The sequence below is a fragment of the Gekko japonicus genome, unplaced genomic scaffold (assembly GCF_001447785.1).
Source record: "Gekko japonicus isolate JY-2015 unplaced genomic scaffold, Gekko_japonicus_V1.1 scaffold98, whole genome shotgun sequence".
NCBI lineage: Eukaryota > Metazoa > Chordata > Lepidosauria > Squamata > Gekkonidae > Gekko > Gekko japonicus.
In genome coordinates this window covers 328173-341563 of record NW_015164668.1, presented here as the reverse complement: position 1 = coordinate 341563, position 13391 = coordinate 328173, and positions in this window count along the sequence as shown.

Sequence of the window (13391 nt, the reverse complement as noted above, 5' to 3'; positions counted from 1 at the left end):
AAATAACCGTACAGGCTGCAGAATGAGGCAAGCATCTTAACTGCAGGTTCCTGTCTCTCCAGCCTGAAAACCCACTTATTATGAAAACAGGAAAAAAAGCCAGGCTTTCCCCCTGTGAAACAAAAGTGCTTTGAGAAGAGATTTCCCAGTAACCACAGCATGTGATTTTCCCCTCTCAGAGAGCACCCAGCTGCCTGTTCGCTTAGAAATGCTTCCTAAGGATTTCCAGAAGGGCAGTCAAGAACACGACACAGCCAGCAAGCAAAGAGTGAGCGCCACAGACAGGTTGGCGGAAGCCATCCAAAGAGAGGGACTGTGACTCCTTTTGAATATTTGTTTCCAGGCAGTGTGAAACTAAGAGTGTTTTGTGAACCACTTTGGCAAAGACTTGAGGAGCCTTCAAAAGTTATTTTCAGAATGCGAGCGTCATATGTGGCACGTTCTTGCAAACCTCATTTGCTGGCTTGGAAGGGCACTCCTCAATGTATAATCCTCAGATCTCTGCCTTGAACTCTGGTTCCAAGAGCTTTGACCAGATGGGGCTGTAGGGGTGGACCACCTGCGTAGGGGTCTCCTGATGGTTGACCATCCGCCTCCTTTCTGTGGCCCACTTCACCAATCCACCTTGGACGCTGTAGATGTCAAAAGACGTCGCTGACTTCTGAGCGGACACTTGGGGCAAGATCTCATTTGCAAGCTGAGCTGCGATGGAAGACCGGTAGCCCACGGTGCAGTAGCAAATGATACACCTGCGACCCCTGTTGTGCTCTGAAACGGAAAAGAAATGAAGAGTGGTTTTGGCCAGGAGGAGAAATGTCAAGTCTCTGCAGAAGAGGATGCTGAACCTGAGGTTGTAGATTTGTAGAAAACCTGGCTCGGATCTGGTCATCTGAGCTTACTTACCTGCATGGAGATAGATAGTCTTGGAACAAAGTGGAAGCTTATTGGAGACGGAAAGAGCCATGACTGCCGCATGCAAGAAGGAAACGACTGTGCTAGAACACCCAGTTCTAGCACTTGCAGGAAGGGGCCATGGCTTTATGGTGGATCATCTGCCTTGCATGCAGAAGGTCCCAGGTTCAATCCCAGGCATCTCCAGTAGAAAGGGTCAGTCATCAGGCGGTATGAAGAAAGACCTCTGCCCGAGACACTGGAGAGCTGCTGCCACTCAGAGCACACAGCACCAACCTTGGTAGACCGAGAGATTGACTCAGTAGAAAGCAGCTTCATGTATTTATCCATCACACAAACTGAACACATTTCACTTTGCACATTTTGTCCTATATTTTGGGGGGAAATTGCATGATTTCCCCCCCACTGGCTTTTCAAATCAGGGGGTGGAGCAAAGTTCTGGGCAAGCCACTGGAAAGGAAATCTTATTTAGTCCCTCCCTGGCTTCAGGGATTTCAGTGGGCAGTGCCCCTATATTTTTGAGCATGTCTTTTCCACCAGGAAGGCTGTAAACTTATTTAAGAGCCACTACGTTTCTTAGGAAGCTGAATTCTTTACTCCATCCTGCCCTTTTTTCTGAGTATTCCCATGGAATCCACACAACCTTTCACATAAGTGTGAGGAATAAAGACATTCAGAGTCCTAGATAAGAGCATACGAGCTGCGAAAAGGGAAAGGAAGCAGGTGGCATGGGGGAAAAGGATGCTGCAAAGAAGGCCCAGGCTCAAACGAATCCCTTGTTCAGCTTACCTCACAGCCCCCCTGAGCCTACCTCGCAGGGCACTTGTGAGAATAAGGAAATGAGCTAGCCATGGCAAAGCAATCACACGCTACAGAAATAACTGTCTTCTTTATAGTGCAGAAAGAGAAAAGAGGCAAGGGTGATTGAGATGAACCACTTTACAGTGGAAGGAGCTTTGGGGCCAACAGCCCTAGTGCCATGGAGGCTGGAAGTGGAGGACTGGACACTGTCTCCTGCCTCAGACATCAGGACAGGAGCATAGATTTAGAGATAGGTAGAGAGGTCAGGACACGCAGAGCATCCTTTCCTTCCTGCTATCTGATACTATCCCTTTGGAGTGAAATGCTATTCTTAGGCACAGTATACTTCCTTCCTTCCAGCTTTATAACTCTCTCTCCCATACACCAAGAAGGAGCATGCGCTCCATCTTTGGCACCATGGATGCAGGACATGCATTCTGCATCTGCATCCATCCAGCTAGTTAGATTAGATTCTATCCCTATGTCTCTTCTATACTATCTAGAATGGAGTTCCCTAATAAAGAACTCTTATGTTTTTGAAACTTGCCATTGGCTCAGGTAACTTTGTCTCTTTGCTAGCACATGCACATGCCTAGTGCACTCTACTACACAAGAGCGAGATTCCTGGCTATATCATACCATAGGATCTAACAATGGATACGACTGACAAATTAGGCAGCTCTTCTATAAAGCAGGGACTTTTCCCAAATACCACCCCCTTCCCACTTCATGTTGATGCTGCTGGCTACCAGAAAAAGTTTGTTTTGTACATGATTTGTGAGAGAAACTCGTTGAGCTCTCCTGAGTGATGGGGTAGGTTGTCCCAAAGGCAACACAAAGGTACATGCGGAACCTTTTTTGGAAATTCCAGCCAACCTTGGCACATCTTGGGCGCTTCTTCATGGGCCAGAGAAATGCTCCCCAGAGATATTCCCACTGTACCTTGATTAAGCTGCGCCTTCAAAAACTCCTGCAGAGCATGGCCTTCAGTGGCAGCACGGATAGCACCCGGCAGGTGGCTGACCTCAAATTCAGCTGCAGTCCGAATGTCCTAAGAAGAGCAAAGGAATAAAAAATTAAGCTGACTTTGGTTTGGATTCTGGGGACCAATGTGGGCTTCTAGCCTTTGCCCCTCTCCCCCCCCCCCCAGCAATCAGCAGATTTTTTGCTGGTGCTGGAGGGCCAGAGAGAGGAGAGAGAGAGAGGAATCCAAAAGCTAGGCGGAACCCATCACAGGGTGGGAATGTTTGGGTGCCAGAGGTGGCACTCAGAGCCCTCTCTGTGGGCATGCGTGCCATCGCCCCAGGTACGCCCAGACCATCATTAAAGTGTCGAATCCTCTGCCAAATAATTTTAAGTAAATGAAAGCATTTGGGATTGCTTTCCTTCCTTTGTTTGGATCATCTTAAGTTAATGTATGAGTGGTTTTTTCTAAAGTAAAACCTCAGTATTCAGGTTCAATTGCCGTGTTGGCACTTTGCGATAAATAAGTGGGTTTTGGGTCGCAGTTTTGGGCACTCGGCCTCTAAAAGGTTCGCCATCACTGAGCTAGGGGGAACCCATCGCAGGGTGGGAATGTTCTCCCACCAAGGCATGATTATCAAAGGACTGCCTGTGCAGCCCTGCACTTAATGGAAAACGGGTGACACTTGGGCAACATCTCTACGAAAGATGTTATCTCTGCTTTTCTACGAAATGACCCCTGCCTACATCTCTACTAAAGATGTTATCTCTGTGTTGTATTGAAGGTCACTGAGCCCCATTGGTACATGCTGCCTGTGTGCTGAGTTCATTCACCCTGTGCCAACAGCTCTGTTGTCCAGTGATTTTCGCCAAAAACATTAAAGATCCATTTTTGAAGAAGTGCAAAGATTCTACAACCCGTTGTCAACAGTTCAAAACATGGTTCGGCAGCTGATGTACGTCAGACGGCAGGCTATGTGCTTCCCGATGTTTCAGTGTTCAAGTGCATGCATTTACCCATGTGTACAGTAAGACACATTTGCTTCAAATGCAAAATTACTCCAGTCTAAACCCACTGAAAGTCATGGCCATGAAGTAGGACTGCACTGTTAATGCCAGAGATCCAGCGGAAGGAGCTTAACTCTAAAGAAAACCAGTCTAACAACTCAGAGCACTCAGCAAACAGAGGGATAAAACAGGGGCAGGGGCTGAATGACAGGGTCTGGAAAGTATGGACTGGTCTTGGCCTGGGAAGTGGTGGAGCATATGGAAGGTTGCCCACAGGCCTTGAGAAAAACATCCTGTCTCTTTAATACACAAATGCTATGTACCAGGTGAGATGTTTCACTCCCATGCTATGAAAGATTCAGCTACCCATTTCTACACCTGAGGTTTTTAGTAAAGGCACAGGTCAGGACATTCTTCTCAAAGGCCACCTGGCAACCCTAAATGCTGCTATTCTCCCCTAGCCGTATCTCAAGATGCACAAAACGCACAAGAGGAGGAAGAAAGAAACAGGACACTTACAAGGGTTCGAACTGGGCTAGGCTGGGCCGCTTGTAAACAGGGCATCTCGTGCCTCAGGAAAAGATTTGTTTTTCCTGCGGCAGGTCCAGGAGGCAGATGGCGAGTGGGTTGTATCCACTATAAAAACCACTACACATTTCTCAGGAGAAGAACAGGAGACAAGCCCTGCTGGATCAGAGTAGTGGTCCATCTAGTCCAATATCCTGTTTCATATAGTTGCCATCCAGTTGCTGAGGGCCAACAAGCAGTGCTTCCTAGCAATGCTATTCAGAGATGTACTGCCTCTGAATATGGAAGTTCCCTTTAGCCACTATGGCTAGTAGCCACTGATGACCAGAAGCTCATGGCCATCTCTGGAAAAATTAGGTATAGACGTGATAATGGACAAGAAGCCACCCCCATGTCACATGGATCCAATCCTGCCACAGTGACAAAGACTTTCTCACAAGGAAACTTTTACAGACATCGTAGAGTATCACCTGCTAGTTGCCTGACTGCCCAAACAGAACAGGAATGAACACCCAGGTCTCTAATTAAGCGCATTTCTCCGCTTTGTTCCAGCCAGCGATGCCTATGATCTGGCTGCCATTCGGTTTTAATGACAGAGCAAGAGTTCGGAAATTGTAGCTTGTGTCCCTGGCTTGTTATAAATAACATCTAACGCACACCCTTTCAATCCAGCCCTGTTGCAAGCGAGGTATCCTTGAGCGTGCACAGATTCTGACTTGACATCTGCTGAGAAACTGCTTAGAAGGCTTTCGCTGATCTGGGAAAAGCCAGCGGAGCCTAAAGATCTTTCAGACTTTTCTTCCAAACCCTCAGAGGAAAGGCTGAATGATGCATCTTGGGCTTTTCAATTTAGGGAAAAAGGTGTTATCACTTTTTGAGGCAGTGTGTTTGTAATGCAGATGAGCAAGGTGGGCTTTGTCGCTGCATCACACAGGGATGGCAACAAGAGCTGTTTTAAACTTCATGCATGAAAACACACTTGGTCTTCTGGGGTTGGAGATTTGGGCCCAATGGATGCTCCAAGGGGGAGGCCTCATCCAACCGCAGGCTTCACTGCCAGCTGTTGAAAGTGTCCACTGTACAAATCAGACTTGCTAATTGGGCAAAGTTATTTAAAGTAGTGGAGACTTAAAATATCCACAGTGTGGTTGTGTCAGCATCCAGAAAGGGAAAGTTTAGCCAGCCACAGCTCTAAGGCCACAAGGGCTGAGCCTAAAATATATTATTTGGCCTTGTTAGAGCTAGAAGTTCACTGTCTGAGCTCCTTCATGCCTTGGTCTCTCCTGGTCACATGAGTCTGCAAAGAACAGGAACAGTCCAAAAGAACAGACCCACTTGTTTTTCATCTCTGGTTTTATTTACAGTCCAAAAGAACAGACCCACTTGTTTTCCATCTCTGGTAGTAGACAGTGACGGCCCTGTTGGTTCCCAAAAGACATGGTGGGGGGAATATCATGGCCCTTTGCACTGAGCATGCAAGCTTCCACATCTCACAGAGCACTTTGGCGGGCAAAATAAAATGACAGAGAATGACCATGAGCAAACATGGAGCATGAAGACATTTGTTTCCTTATGGATGTTTCGTATTTGATTTATAAGTCGCTTTGGAACCCTAGGGGGAACCACAGTGCAGTTTGTGGCGCTGATAACTGTTGTGTTGTTTATAATATCAAAAATCAGGTGGCCGGAGAGTGACAAAAGGTAGGCTGAACATTCAGGAGGCTGCGTCGAGGCAGAAAATTTCAGATGGATTGGGAAAAATCACAGAGAAATGTAATCTCTGCTTACTTCAGAGTCTTGAAACAAACTACCCTGAGATACAGGGACAACTTTGCCTTCTTCCTCCAGTTGGTCCCCCTGCTTGGCAGTTGTAGCCATCTCCCTTCATCTGTACAAGTGATCTCATCTGAGCCCCCTTTTTGTGGTTCACCCCCTTTTTTGGCTTCAAGTCACAGCTGATTTATGGTGACCCAGTGGGGTTTTCAAGGCAAGAGATTATCAGAAGTGGTTTGCCGTTGCCTGCCTCAGCGTAGCAACCCCGGACTTCCTTGGTGCTCTCCCATCCAAATACTAACCAGGGCCGACCCTACTTAGCTTCTGAGATCTGATGAGATCGAGCTAGCCTGGGCTATCAAGAATAGGACAAAAGTGTAGTAAATCTGGAACAGAAGGAAACCTGAGTTCAGTCCCTTTCCCCATACCTCCTACCAGAAGCGACAAGGTGCTACAAAAATACTTTTAAGGCCACAGAAGAACTTGATCTGACACCATGTGATATTGTCAAAGCTCCCTGAGCGGGAACATCCGTGATCTGTCCTTATGTATACAACCTTTTTGGTTGATAATTGTATAGCAGGCGTGGCTTTTACTCACCGGCGGGGGAGCCTTGCAGCGCTCCAGGGGCCATCCCTTGTCGTGCGCGCACACACCGGCAGCACGTCACCGGAAGTGACGCACGACGTTGATCACGTTGAGGGCGTGGCCCCAATTGTCAGAGGGAAAACCATAGAGTTTCCCCTCCGACAATCGGGGCCACGCCCTCAACGTGATCGACTTGGTTCTCTGGTGACGTAGGCACGCTGTGCTTCGGGGGGCGGAGTTCCCCCCGGGGCCCGATTCCACGGCGGCGGAAATCGGGCCTCCAAAGCGGGGGTTTACCCGCTTGGCAGCCCTATTCAGAATGTAGACAAGATGGCATCACATCCCCAATCTCTGCCCCCAAATTTCCAGAACTTCCCAAGCTGGAGTTGGCAATTCTAAGTTTACAGTGTATTTTGCCATTATTAAAAAGTCCCTTGCCTATAATCCATATCCCAATCCCCGTCCAGCCAGGCCTCCTGAGTCATAGTTAGACCTTTCTCAGATATGTACAGCCCAATGAGTTTGAGAGAACATACTTTTTCTAAAGCCTCCTTTGGGCCTGACTTTGCCCCCCTGGTTTTGTGGTTCTTAAAAAAAAAAAAAATTGCTCCCCTTTTGGTGAACAGAAATAGAGATGCTGACGTTTATTTTGGCAAACCAACCTGCCGTTTAGCCTTGCCCCGTCCTGTAAAGTCGCCAGCACAGAAAGTGAGCTTGCGGTTTGGTCCGGCCTCTTCTTTTAGCCTGGGAGTGGTGTTTACTGGGGAGGGATCTTGTTCCGTTCTCTGTGATAATGACAGTTGTTTAACCGCTTTTTAAAGAACTGCCTTTGGGGCTAAGAGATACTTTCTTATATTAACAAAAGCTAAGAATAAGTAATTCTTAGAAGCTTTTAGAACTTATTTCTTAAGGGGGGGGGGAAACTATGCTCAGTTGGGATGGGTAAAAATAGAGAGCATTGCTCAAACACCTACAATATCTCACTATTTGAAAATAGCAAAACCGACACTAAAAAAAGGCCATATGAACATTTCTAGGCTGCTATATAGATGGCAGTTTTAAAAATAATGCAACTCAGGAATGCTCAGCGGAATCCTGCCAACTTGGCTCTGAGGGTTACCACAGAGGTGGTTGTGGGCCTCATCAACAAGGAGAATCTTGGTAAGGAGGCAGCAGTGATTCTGGAGCTGCCTACCGACAAAAAAGAAAGAAAAGGGTGCTGCTCCCCAGAGTTCAATGTATCACATTTTCTTGCCTCGACTCTGTTTTAAGACCTTGACTGCCCTCTCCAGTCCACTCCTGTCCTAGAAGTGGGCAGAGAACGCTCACTAACTTGGCACAGAGGGCCTGGCAATCTGCTTGAATAACATCTCATCAAAATGAACCCAAGCACGTCTGACTGGTAGAACTGACTAAGCGTTGAAGGTCCAAGAGGGGAAATCTGACTGGGGGAAAAACCAACAACAACCAAAGTATTTGGTGGAATCCAGAAGGCTGCATTCTGAAGCCATTTATGTCCGAACTGAGCCTCCATGATGGATAAGGTTGCCAGCAAGCCTGGAGAAAAATGTTCGGCCAGTTTGGTGTACTGGTTAGGAGCACGGACTCTAGTCTGGGAGCACTGAGTTTGATTCCCCACTCCTCCGCATGCAGCTGCTGGTGTGACCTTGGGTCAGCAACAAGTTTTTCCCAGAGCTGTTCTCTCAAGAGCAGTTCTCGAAAGAGCTCTCTCAGCCCCACCTATCTCACAGGGTGTCTGTTGTGGGGAGGGGAAGGGAAAGGAAATTGTAAGTCACTCCGAGACTCCGAGTGAAGGGCGGGGTATAAATGCAATCTTTTCTCGTTCTCCACTTTCTACTCCTGCTCCTTCTCATGGTCACAACCAGAATGGGGTTGGTCATGCCTCTGTGTCTTTACACTGCAAGCACAGTGTCCCTCCACAATGGAGCTGCCCAGCTCTGCTGCCCAGGGCTGCAACCTGAGGCATACTTAGACTATACTCCCATGCGCCCCTCTTCTAGTGGTGGTTTGAAAAACAGAAAGGCAGTTTTAAATATGCTCATACCAGCTTTCTGAATTGATTTATAGTGATGGAGGAAGTTTGATTTACGGTTCCATTCCAACCTTCCTGGCTTTGCCGGGTACATGTGATTTCAACCTTACTTAGGAAAGGAGCCCCACTGTACTCTGTGGGACATACCTCTTAATTAAGCAGGCATAGAATAAGGTTGTGTATTTATACTGGTGGCCCTAATTTTGTACTGTGCATGCGGCTCTGTCATAGAGGACTTGCTTTGCATTTTAAAAATCCCAAGTTCAATCCTGGGCATTTCCAGGTGTTGGGAAAGACCTTAATCAGGCTGAGACATTATCTGCTGCCATTTGATGGGGAAATGCCAAGTCACGTGTTACAGCATCCAAGTGGTGGACATGTGGCTGCCAGAAAGACTTCGGTTCAGATGTGTACTTGGAGCTTCATGCAGGAAACTAAATTCCCAGGTGTGTGGGGCCCCAAGTTAGAACGAAACTACGGTGTGTGGGAAGAAGGGGTTTAAGCTTCCCCACTGTATTCCCAACCTCAAATGGCCCCTGGGGAGCTGCTATTTGACCCCTGGCAAAACTTACGCATAGCTATAAGTACATGTAAGTTTCCCCAGCAGGAAAATGGCAGGGAAAACTGGGGTTGGGGGGAGCTGGTGCCCTCTCTTCTTGTGTGCTGTAGTCCCAGTGCAAATTAGATCCATATGCTCCTCAGGATTAAGTTCCTGGCAGGGTACTCCCAGAACACATCTATTGAAGGTCCATGTGGGGTGGGTGGGTGGTCACATGGACAATTGAATGTGTGAATTGGCCCTCAGATTGTATGCTGTGCTAGCGGGAGAATCACCTGCCTCTGCTGCTATTTGGCAACCCTGTGCTAGGTGGACCAAAGGCCTGAAAGAATCATAGAGTTGGAAGGGACCTCCAGGGTCATCTAGTCCAACCCCCTGCACAATGCAGGAAATTCACAAATACCTCCCCCCCACAGCCTCAGTGACCCCCAGAAGATGCCCAGAAGATGGCAGAAAACCTCCAGGATCTCCAGCCAAACTGGCCCAGAGAAAAATTGCTTCCTGACCCCAAAGTGGCGATCAGCATGGGCGTGTAAGAAAGGGCCATGAGAACTAAGCACAGATGCAACCCTTCCTGCCCTCCCTCTCATGATCTGCCTAAGTTCACAGAATCAGCATTCCTGTCAGATGGCCATCTAGCAGTAGAAGGGATTTTCGTATGCACTTAGCAAAACTTCAAGACGCAGCATTCATATGAACAGAGGCTAACAGCATGCAGGGCATATAGGGTTGCCAGGTGAGGCTGACAAGTGGGCCAGAGACTTACCAGGAGCCTCCGGGAGAGGGAACTCTGAAGTGAGTTCCAGGTGAGCTGCTGTCACATTTAAAGGGACCGTGTTCCCTTTAAATGCTTTTCCTCCATTGGAAATAATGGAGGATAGGGGCACCTTCTTTTGGGGGTCATAGAATTGGACACCCTGGTCCAATCTTTTCGAAACTTGGGTGTTTTTTTTGTTTAGGAGAGGCACCAGCAGCTATGCTGAAAATGTGGTGCCTCCATCTCAAAAAATGTGCCCCCCCGAGCTCTAGATACCCACTAATCAATTCTCCATTATACCACATGGAGACCAGTCTCCATAGGGTATAATGGAGCACCAGCAGCTATTCCCCCCCTGCTTTCTGATAGCCCTGAAGTGGGGGGGGGGGGCTCCAAACCGGGGGATCCCCTGCCCCCAACTGGGGATCGGCAACCCAAGGGGCATATAACCTGACTCTCTTCACCTCCATCCCCATTGCTTCTCCCCCCCACCCCCGTTTCTAGAGTCATGTTCTATGAAGTCATGATTGTCCTTTAACTATGCTGAAGGTTTGTCACAGTAACGTTTTGGGTGTGCCTGGCCCTGGAGTTATCAACTTCTCTCACACAACCTAATTTCTAGCTCATTGTAGTAACTAATGGGGGAGAGGGGGAAGCTGGATAATCCTAGTTGATAGGCTACTTGACTCAGCAAAGGAGAAAGTTGAATTCCCAGTCAGCAAGCCCCCTATTAATCAGGAAGAAACCTTATCTTCTGGTACCTTTCCCTGGTAAAGCAGCATCTTTGCAGTCCGGGAGAGGGAGGATGGGGACATGTCTAAATGTTATCTGTGAGTTGTGAGAGTTGCTGTTCTTCAGGGTACAAATCCTCCCCCAGAGTCTCTAGGTGTTAAACCACAGAGTGCATCCAAACCGGGGGATCGCACTGAGCATACAAACACATGTACATGAATGGGATGGCAGTGCTCAGTCTGCCATTCGACACCCAATAGACTGCCGAGGTATATCATGAACTGTTGATTATCGATTATGGAATTTTGACATTTCTCTAATATATCTTTAACAAGAACAAACACGCTTCTGGATTTTGAACTAGTGGAACAGAGGTGACTGCCCCGGAAACTAATACCACACATAGTAGGTGGAGGAGATCCTTCATCAGAGGGTAAGAGGAGAAGGATCCTGGGGTTTGATCCATGGTACGAGAACTGGAGATCTATCAGTGGGCTGCTGTTTTGGGCTAAGAAACAGTGGAAGGGATGCACTTACGAGAATCAGAAGCTCCTCTGGTTTTTCTTCCATCCACCGTTGCAGGGTCTCTGTTCCAACCGACTGGACTTCTGGGAAGAGCTTCTCTATCCACTTAATCACCAGGGTCCTCATTTCTGAAGGTTTCTTAGCATCTGCATTCTCAATTTCCTTTAAAAACTGGGTGGCCATTGCTTTGCAAAAAATGCCGGGAGATCTGATGAGCTGTGTAAAATGTGGGAGCTAGTCAAAGGCTTCCGACTGGGTCACCCAGAATAGATCAGGAACCATACAAGATTGATCAGACTAGCTTTGCCAAAGGGACTAAGGGACCAGTAGAAATGGTTTGCAGGCAGTGGCTTTCATGATGAAAAAGACCATTCCCCTATCTTTTTTAGCCACCATACAAATAAAATACGAAACCGAGCGGGTTTGTTTGTATTTCTTGATGCTGTTCCTCCCAGCCCTACGCCCTTCCCGAACAAACATTCAGAACCCCACAGCAAATGCCGGCTGAAACTTCAGAAACGAAAGCCAATGATTGTAAAGGGAGGAGATGCTGATCATAAAACATTAACTTTGCCTGATTTTAAGAACTGTCATTTATGTGCCCTTTGAACAGTTCAAAAACAGGAGGGTCTATGTGTGTGCGTGTGTGTGTTTGTGGGGTCATACCCAAAACATATGCCAGTCAAAGAACCGTTCAGCCCCTCTCACACGTGAACAACAGAAAGGCAGTTGAAAGTTTACCTGGGCTGGGTTTCTGAAGCAATCAATGGCCAGGTAGGCAGGCAGGTTTGCAGTCGCAGTTCCTGTGCTTTATGATGCATCTGTGAGTTCGATTCTGTCCTTAATTTCGACAACAGAATAGAAATTCTTCTTCAGATACCTCAGACTACCTCATTATCTCCACCAGAGAAAATAGTTAACATTGCAGTGTCGGTGGGAGGTATACTTAGAAGTAATCCCCAAGAGCTTTGGCCCTGTGTCCTACGGGATGTGTGGAGCAGGCCCTATGGTTAGGTTTGTCAACCTCCAGTAGGACCTGGAGATCTCCCAGAATTACAACTTATCTCCAGCCGCAGAGGTCAGTTCCCTTGGAGAAAATGGCTGCTTTGGAGGGTGGACTCTATGACATTATGCCCTGCTGAGGTCCCTCCCATCCAAAAACCCTGCCTTATTCAAGCTGCACCCTCAGATCTACAGGAATTTCCCAACCTGTAGTTGGCAGCCCTATGGTTATATTTTTATTTATTTAGCAAATTTATATACCACCTCTCCAGAGGAGGCTGAAGTTGGTTCCCAGTTCCTTATTCGTACCTTATTTGTGACTTATTCATGGATTCAGCCAAAAAACATTGAGGAATGTAGGGGTGTATGATGTATATTGGTCCAACTTTATTTTAGGGTTCAGGGCCTTTAGACTCTCCTCAATGTTCTTTGGCTGAATTCAGGAATAAATCATGAATAAGGAATGGATAAGGAACTGGGAAGCAACTTCAGCCTCCTCCTCTTCGGAGACCTGCTTGAGGCAGCGTACAGCTAGAACAATACAATAAAACCACAAAGTGATTCAAACAAGCCACCCAAAACAAATCGGTAAACACAAAAGACAGCCCTCAGGCTAAACCAGACCATGAAAACAGTTGTAAAAGATTGTTTTCAAACCCCTTAGTTAAAAGCCTAGGTGGAAAAAAAAATGTTTTGGCCTGGCACTTAAGAGAGAGAAAGTCTTTCAGCAGCATGCAGTGGAGTGATGGAAAGACTTTCAGAACAACTTCCTATGAGGAAAGATTAAAGCGCTTAGGGCTCTTTAGCTCGGAGAAACGACGACTGAGGGGTGACATGATCGAGGTTTATAAGATTATGCATGGGAAAGAGCAGGTAGAGAAAGAGGTACTTTTCTCCCTTTCTCACAATACAAGAACTTGAGGGCACTCCATGAAACTGCTGAGCGGTCGGGTTAGAACAGATAAAAGGAAGTACTTCTTCACCCAAAGAGTGATTAACACTTGGAATTCACTGCCACAGGAGGTGGTGGCGGCTACAAGCATGGACGGCTTCAAAAGGGAATTAGATAAGCATATGGAGCAGAGGTCCATCAGTGGCTATTAGCCACAAGGTATAGATAGGGACTCTGGGGCAAGTGATGCTCTGTCTTCTTGGTGCTTGGGGGGGGGGTCAACAGTGGGAGGGCTTCT